The sequence below is a fragment of the Sinocyclocheilus grahami genome, unplaced genomic scaffold (assembly GCF_001515645.1).
Source record: "Sinocyclocheilus grahami isolate Dianchi unplaced genomic scaffold, SAMN03320097.WGS_v1.1 scaffold2235.1, whole genome shotgun sequence".
Classification (NCBI taxonomy): domain Eukaryota; kingdom Metazoa; phylum Chordata; class Actinopteri; order Cypriniformes; family Cyprinidae; genus Sinocyclocheilus; species Sinocyclocheilus grahami.
The window spans coordinates 50965-57213 of record NW_015507414.1 but is presented as its reverse complement, the minus strand read 5'-3'; the positions used below and the strand labels follow the sequence as shown (position 1 = coordinate 57213).

The window sequence follows — 6249 nt, the reverse complement described above, 5'->3', positions numbered from 1 at the left end:
TATGTATATATATATATATATATATATATATATACATTTTTTTTTCAATCAGGTGTTTGGAGGGTTGGTGTGGATATTAGTAGCATCGACGAATGTGTCAGTGCCATTGTTGCAGGGTTGGGTGATGTTTGTGTCAGTAACCATGTTCATCTGTTCGTCTGTATATCTTGCCCTGTTTCTGCTGGGCCTGGCAGACAAGATTAACACTGACTGGAATTTCATGGTGAGTGTGTATGACTTTACAAATGCACAGTGCTAAGACTAATTTTAAAACATTCATAGAGTGGACACTTTAGTGTAGATTATTGGCCACTAATTGCCAGGACAGTCATGCAGGTACAGTTTACGGTTAAGCACCTAGCTCAAGGTCACAGGGCTGGTAGAGCAGGAAATACCAGTGCTTGCAATACAGTTTTTAAAGTTAAATTTTTACATAGGTTGGAGGATTTGCATTTGTTAAAGATCATTTTATATCCCAGGAGGTCATTATTAATATATTTTTTAAATGAACAGATCTTTATTTTTGTAATATGAAGGTCACTTTTTACCCAAATTCGAAACGATACCTTTTACTATGCCTGCATTGTTTATTTTTCTTTTTAAATTGCATTTTATGTACATATTGTTTTATAGATCCTGATTCTGTCGAAGAACTTGAAGTTTTATATTAAATATGAAAATTCATTTTAAATCCATTACATATATTACAACCAGCGTTAGTGTTTAAATAGGTATTACACTACATTAAAATGGTGGTTTCATCACTGCACTGGTTTGTGGAGTAATTTCCACTACACCTATTAAAGTTAATGTAATTGTTTAAATAGACAAATCAGTCAATGAAACATCACATTAGACACACTTTGTCAGTGCCCACACATGGTCACATACACACACACACACACACACACACACACACATATATATATATATATATTTATTTATTTATTTTCACACAGTGGCTTTTGTGCCACCTTTCATTTAATAATTTTTTTTTTTAAATATATAATTAAAAACAAAACCAGAACAAACATAATTCAGAAAACAAGTACTGGCATAACTGATAACAGTTTTTGAAAGATGAACAATGTAAATCAGTAGGGCATTTTCAAACTCTAATATACATGAACATTTTCAAGCTGAAGAAACCAAGAAAAGAAGAAAAAAAATAGAAATAGAAATAAGTAGAAATAAACTAAATTGTAGAATATTAGGCCCTTGGCTCAGAACACAATACTTGGTGTCATAGAATAAGCACTGTGCCCATTTTCAGAATTGGGACATTACCGAGTAACGTCTATTCTATAACCATGATTAATGTTCATGGTCTACCACACTCACTTATAAAAACCAATCTGTCAATGTTGTTTAATAACTGAGGTTAATAACAGTGCAGTGATGTAAAAATAGTTGTGTTGCTCATTTTAATCTCTGAATAATTTTAAAACAGCTTTTTACAAGTTTTAAAAGGCTCAACACACACACACACACACACACACACACACACACACACAGTATTGTGCAAAAGTCTTAGGCATATCAGTATTTTCACCAAAAAAGGGTTTACCTGTCACCCCCCATTTTTGAACACTGACGTGAAAGTGCACTATCCAAACTTAAATTATTATAATTCATGAACGCTTTTGAATACAGACCTAAGGGGGGTCTCTTTTTAAAGGGGTCATATGATGCGATTAAAATTTTTCCTTTCTCTTTGAAGTGTTACAAGCTCTTGGTGCATAAAGAAGATCTGTAAAATTGCAAAGACTAAAGTCTCAAATCCAAATAGATATTCTTTATAAAAGTTAAGTCAACCACGCCTAACTAAAACGGCTTGTTCTAACACGCCCCCACATGTCTACGTCACGATGTGGGAAGATTTGCATAATGCCACCCAAATGTTCACGGAAAGAAAGAAGGCGTAACTTTTATTCTCGCTGTAGTATTGTTGCTGCCGCCATGTCGTGAAGGTGCTGTGTGTTTCGTTGTGAAAGCGAAACTACTTTGTTTGGCCTTCCAAAAGAGGACGATATCCGCTTCGTCATGCCTAGAGCTGATCCCTGCTGGTCGATGAGGGAATACATCAACTTCGCGCTGCGGATCGCCGAATTTCGTCACATGTGGTTGCCGCAAGCCCACTGGCCGCTCCTTCGTTGAATCCGCCGGCCGTGCCGTTCTCAAGCCCGCCCGCCACCGCTCACTATAGCCCTCCGGCCTCCGCTCACTCTAGGCCACCGGTTTCCGCTCACTCTAGCCCGCCGTGTGTTTCGTTGTGAAAGCAAAACTACTTTGTTTGGTCTTCCAAAAGAGGACACGACTAGAAATCAGTGGTTAAGTTGTATTTACAACACTGTTCCAGAATAGTTCAATCCAAATATTCATTTGCGTGCAGTACATTTTATGGAGGACTGTTTCCTGATCCTGGGAGAGTAGACTACAATGCCAGTTGTTCTGACTCACAGACTGTAAGTACGTTTTCATTTAAAGGATTTGCCACTGATGATTCAAACGCAAGTTTTGAGCAGTTTAGGGCTTGTTTGTCATTTGCAACACAACACGTAAAAAGACAGTATATGTCATTATAATCCGTAATTATGTCCCCACTGGATGCAACAAATGCCTCATTTGTAATAGGTTTTCATGTTTTTGTCTCATTGCTCCGGCCGGACAAGGCATCACAGTATGGTAGGAGCATAACATTTCCGTCACACGCTTGAGATATTCGGCCAATCACAATGCACTGGATAGCTGGCCAACCAGAGCACACCTCGCTTTTCAGACCGATGAGCTTTGTAAAAAACGATGCGTTTCAGAAAGGCGGGGCATAGAGGTGAAACAATAATGTACAGTATGTGGAAAATAATGTGTTTTTTTAACTTTAAACCACATAAACACATTTCATTACACCAAAATAATGTTCTTTTTAGCAACATCATATGACCCCTTTAAAGAAGACAATCAGCAAATTATGGCAGAAGTCATTTTAAAAAATGAAAGTATGAAAAAGTTATAGAAGTTAAAATTTACTGTAAAGAAAATGTACTGTACTTTGTTATTATTTTACATAAAATAAATATGTTACAAAATAGTTTTTTTATAAAATAACCCACAAATATGGTATCATGAGACTCAGACCTTTCCAACGATATGCATATAGGTTTTCATGTTTTTGTCTCATTGCTCCGGCCGGACAAGGCATCACAGTATGGTAGGAGCATAACATTTCCGTCACACGCTTGAGATATTCGGCCAATCACAATGCACTGGATAGCTGGCCAACCAGAGCACACCTCGCTTTTCAGACCGATGAGCTTTGTAAAAAACGATGCGTTTCAGAAAGGCGGGGCATAGAGGTGAAACAATAATGTACAGTATGTGGAAAATAATGTGTTTTTTTAACTTTAAACCACATAAACACATTTCATTACACCAAAATAATGTTCTTTTTAGCAACATCATATGACCCCTTTAAAGAAGACAATCAGCAAATTATGGCAGAAGTCATTTTAAAAAATGAAAGTATGAAAAAGTTATAGAAGTTAAAATTTACTGTAAAGAAAATGTACTGTACTTTGTTATTATTTTACATAAAATAAATATTTTACAAAATAGTTTTTAATCCAGAATTGCTATAAAATTAAAGCCATATGTCTAAGTAAGTTGTGTTCCAAATTTGAAGTTGATATATAAAAAAAGAGGTTCCTATGCAATTTTGATTAGGCGTTTTTATGACTTTTTCTGTCACAATTGTATACATTTCTCTCTCAATATTACATACATCACAAAATAACCCACAAATATGGTATCATGAGACTCAGACCTTTCCAACGATATGCATTTTGTCAAGATTATAAAAAGTTTTGATTCTAAAAGACCGTAATACATTTTGCAATATGACACCCCCAACTAAGGGGGAGAAGGCCTCTAAAAGATTTTGAAGTACCATTTCTATGGTATGTCAATGTCCGATTTTAAAATAGTTTTTACAGGATTAATTTTGAGATTAAAAATAGTTTTTTTATAAAATAACCCACAAATATGGTATCATGAGACTCAGACCTTTCCAACGATATGCATTTTGTCAAGATTATAAAGTTTTGATTCTAAAAGACCGTAATACATTTTGCAATATGACACCCCCAACTAAGGGGGAGAAGGCCTCTAAAAGATTTTGAAGTACCATTTCTATGGTATGTCAATGTCCGATTTTAAAATAGTTTTTACAGGATTAATTTTGAGATTCGTTTTCAAATTATATATAATTTATGATGATTACTAAAACGTGATAGGGAAAAAGGCAATGAAAAAAAGACTTTTTGTGACAAAGGTCATAACTCGTTATGATGGGTTATGATGTAGAGGCGCACTCTTGTCATAAATTAATCTATTACTGTTCCTACATAATTTGTTACAAAAACAGTGAAATATCTATTTAGGAGTGTTAGACCTTTTCAATGATATATAGTTTGTCATGATTAGATTAGGATTTAATTGTAATATAGTGAAGTAAACTTAGGTGACAGTTAAGCCAGTTATTTATCTTGTAGGGCGACAGAAGGAAATAACATTTTACATGTTCAAACATTCATTTTCTCATAATAATCCAGTGAGATTTTTTGTATGCACAAGGAATCTGACAGCAGTCAGTATGCTCCACACATAGATCTGATCTGATCATCACCGAGTCTGCCTGGAATGCCTGGCAACATCTCCAAGATGCTTGAAGAAACCTACCTGCAAAGCTACAGTACTGTGAAAAGTTTTAGGCAAGTTTAAAAATGCTGTAAAGTGAGGATGCTTTAAAATAATGTTATAAATAGATTTTATTAATCAATTAACTTCTATTAACTAAATCAAATTTTGCGTTTAAAACAGGTTATGTCCTAGGTACACTTGAAAATAGTTTTTCAGGTAGCTTTGCAGGTAGGTTTCTTCAAGTATCTTGAAGACGTTGCCACAGTTCTTCTGGAAATTAATTGAATTTATGAGTTTTTAAAAATATAATCTGACATTGTTCCATTGTTTACAGGACATGTTCTATCATTTCATCGCTTTGCTGTTTTATTTTGGTGCATTTTTGCTGGAGGCTACAGTTTCATCTGCGGGTATATATACAAACAGCACCTGTATACGCAGACCCCGTGGCAATATAATAACATTTCTGGACTATAGAGAGTATAACATTAATGCTGCTGCTGCGGTGAGTTGTTAACTACCTTTCTTTTCACTTGGTTTTTCAGTGATTGTAATTTTCAGATTCAAGAACAATTGGAGATTTTTCTTGCACTTCCTACAACAGTTTTTCTGTTATTTGGTATATACAAAGAACACACTGAACACATAATTAGTAAATAAAAAGAAAGATATACATTTACAAAACATAAAATAATACAAATAATTTCAAATATGCAGTAGAACATCCATAACACAATCACATTTTCACAATCATAATATGTATTTTCCACTCTTTCGCTAAAAGTACGCAATTATTTCAGAATATTGTATCATGAAGATTGAAGAATAGTTAATTATTTTCCTACCCTCATGCAATTCCAAACCACTATGCTTGTCCGTACAACAACAATGCATAGTGATTTCATCTGTCTAGCTCCCAAAATGTCAAAAGTAATAAAACACCAAAGCACCATAAATGTATCATTAAAGTAGTCCATATGACTTGCGCAATATATTAAAAGTCCAGTGCACAAGTTGAATGACTTTGTGACACACAGTGCAATCAAGGTATACATTTTTATAGCATGCATGCTGAACCGCAGGAACACTTTTATAAGCAGAAAAGGCTCATGGTATCAGTTGAGCTAGTGTTGCTATCTTTGAGTGGTTGAGAGTAATGGACACACCACAGAGTCAAAATTGTTAGGGGCTACTTATAGCTATCTCTGCATTTTAAGGAGGGGTAGGACAAAACAAGTATTTTATAGTTTATATATTGAAAGTAAATGAATAAATAAATACTGTGATACAAGTGATTAAAATGTTTTTGTTACTCAAGAACAGGCCATTGTTTAGTCCTTGAGTGAAGCACTCTTATATTGTAGTTCCTTCACTTCCATTTACTTTAAAGCTTAAAGGCATCTTAAAGTAGATTATCCAAAAAGGCAGCCTATCCGAAAAGTGATCATTGTATTGTGCTAATGAACATGCAATCAGCTATAAAACTTTACAAGTACAGTTAAGCTCTACTTGTTGCTGAAATGTCTCAGTAATGGAGTTTTATATATATATATA

The 6249-nt window shown here is 34.5% G+C and overlaps 1 long non-coding RNA gene across 1 annotated transcript in view; it reads left to right on the top strand.

Moving 5' to 3' along the window:
* LOC107574454 (uncharacterized) overlaps positions 1-5351 on the top strand; it is a 5923-nt gene extending 572 nt beyond the window's left edge. Inside the window, exons 2-3 of the long non-coding RNA XR_001607675.1 lie at positions 53-223; positions 5030-5351. This is a non-coding gene — a long non-coding RNA (uncharacterized lncRNA). The remainder of the gene's footprint in view (positions 1-52; positions 224-5029) is intronic.
* Positions 5352-6249: the final 898 nt, after the last annotated feature.